The 2,670-nt window shown below is 36.3% G+C and overlaps 1 pseudogene; it reads right to left on the reverse strand.

The window, feature by feature from the left end:
- Positions 1–215: 215 nt before the first annotated feature.
- LOC105076772 (AP-5 complex subunit mu-1 pseudogene) lies at positions 216–1,040 on the reverse strand (annotated as a pseudogene).
- Between the last annotated feature and the right edge of the window lie 1,630 nt (positions 1,041–2,670).

The following is a 2,670-nucleotide window of genomic DNA, read 5'->3' on the forward strand; positions in this document are numbered from 1 at the left end:
GAAACTTTTTATCACTGTTATAAAGGTAAATCCAGCATATTTACCAGAAACAGAACGAAAAAGATAAGTAACCATTAACATACGGGAGTTCATACAGCTTCTAGGATGCTCTCAGACAGGCACCATCAACCCTGCATCCTGGAGGGCTGGGGAGGTAGTGGTATTGGGGCAAGACTGGGAAGCCAGAAAGCTTCTTGCAGGTAGAGGTGTGGTCTTCAACAGGAGTTTCTCGAGAGTCCCATCCAGGCTTTGACGTTATCACATTGTTTACTTTTCCACCTTTGGACATCAGAGATTGAAGGCATTGGGAATGAGATTGAGTCCTTTATGTCAAATTTTAAGCATGAGAAAATTACAGGAATGAGGATCCATTTCTTACTGGAGGAGGGGCTTTGGAATTCTAAGTATAATAATCAGAAGAAATTAGTTTCTGGTGGGTACTTATTTTTGGTTTTCCTGATTCAAAAACTTGAACTGAATGCTGATATACATAGCACCCAGTGACTGTGTAATCAAAGATTCTAAAATGAAACTTTAATTATGCTGCATCTCTAATACAAAGCTGTTCAAATGGCTGCTTCTAGCGGCTTTTGGCTCTAGAGTTAAAGTTCCACTAAAGAGTAATCTCCATTAATTTTGGAAACTTTGGACCAATAACCCAGATCAACAAACTTTTCCCATGGAACATTTTGAGCTGAACCAAACTAACTTTGTATTCCAAATGTGTGATTGGACTTCCTCTGTAAAAAAGCATATGAGCTTCACATAATTCAAAATTATCTCTTATATTTTCATGAAGCTTTAAATTAGTGGTTATTTTTAGTTGTACTTCTGTTTTTATCTGATAAAAAATCAAAGCAGGGGCCTGGGGAGTGTAATAACATCAGTTCAAGGACTTTAAAAAGTGAATTGAAAGAAAATCTATAAGGTCCGTTAAATGTAGAATCATCCATTGCATCAATACTACTGGAAATCAGAATGGCAGAGTCAGGAGAAGTCACATAAGGATGAACCCGGAATACCCTGAAATGGAAATCCATTGGAGGGAGCAGAATGTTTAAAGTAAAATTTTCTGAAAGCTAAAATCATGACTTTCAGGTACATGGAAAAACAACTGGTGTCATAGATTTTATTTAGCAAATTAATTGATAATGGAACCAGAAAGATGTTAAAACTTATCCACACAACACTTGAGAAACTAGTGTATTTGTAGTAAATTTTAAAAAGCAATGCTAAAATAAGGTTACCTGTTTTCATACAAAACTGGTTAATATCTCACAGAGCAACAAAACATAAACTTGTGGTTGTTTTACTGAAAAAACATTGGCATCTCTTCTAAATTAAAAAACAAACAAACTAGAATTAACCTACATCTTAATCTAAGACTTCTAGTCAATTGGAAACAAGTCAAACTAAGGACACTTCCCTTGGTATTCCTCAGGTGGCTTCCAGTTCATCTCACCCATCTTTTTGATCTATTTACACATTTTGGTCTCATTTTCACAATGGTATTACAAGAGAACAGTAATTTTGATACAAATTAAAACTATCCTGCCCATTATTGTGACTCAGTCAGTCCTCACACCTTAAGTTCAAAACAGAGGTTAGGATGACCTAAGGTGAAAAGAAAATCTCCAAATAAATATGGTAGGGGCTTCCTACCACCATGGGACTAAGTGTGGAAATTCAAAATGTGTTGACATTTGGACCTACACCAGTATATTGTGGGTAGGACTGAAAGTAAGAGAGAAATGGCCAACCTACCTGGGAAAAAAAAAAAAAAAAAGAACAGTGGAGGATTGGAACCAGATAGTCACTTGGCTGCAAATACTTGATTCAGGAAGAGCATATGCCTTGAAGTGCATTGTTGATAGACTGAGTATCACTAACAGAGCTGCTTAGGAACTTGCAACAGACAATCAGAAGTGCAAATAATGACCTTTAGGAAAAAACAGAGAAAAGAGTTCAGGTCATCAGGAGGACTGGCAGAAACTTGTTGCAATTCAAATGCCAGTGACCAGAACAACTATGGATACAGACGGAGAGCACTTGATGGATTGTTAGAACAGCAGAGAAGTAAGTACTTCGACAAAGTATCTGTCTTGTAAATTTCCAAGAGAAGACCTGAAGGAGAAGGGACTTGCATCTTGTAGTTTGCAAGTTGCAAAATTAGCACTGTGGACTCTATGACCAACTGAAAAAAAGCAAATTTCCATGGAAAGAACAAGTTGGCGATGACTGTGGGATATTAAGATTGCAAATAATATTGTGTAAAGGGGTGACATCAAAGAATTCTAAAATCTGAAATTGTTGTATGCAGAGACAGTTTGTATCATTTCTTGTCATCCAGTCAGGGTAGAACAGATATTTCCTGTGTTTGTAGAATATAATTAATATACTTTTCTCTCAAGTGGAAAACCTTGATTGTCCTTCTGAAGTTTTCCCCATATACCCATAGTGTGTTAATCTCATCTGATTAAAAAAAAAATAGGAATATGGAGCTTGGAATGAGACAAATTTTTGTGAGTAGAGGAGGTTAGCAAAATAGCAAAGGTTAGATCAATTTTTGAAAAGAGAAAAAAAAATCTGAATGAAAGAAATTAGAATAAAAATAGTCTTTCTCTATGAAGTGACCTTCTCTCCCACCCGCCTCCTTAAAGCTTAACCTCT

The sequence above is a fragment of the Camelus bactrianus genome, chromosome 10 (genome assembly GCF_048773025.1).
Source record: "Camelus bactrianus isolate YW-2024 breed Bactrian camel chromosome 10, ASM4877302v1, whole genome shotgun sequence".
Classification (NCBI taxonomy): Eukaryota; Metazoa; Chordata; class Mammalia; order Artiodactyla; family Camelidae; genus Camelus; species Camelus bactrianus.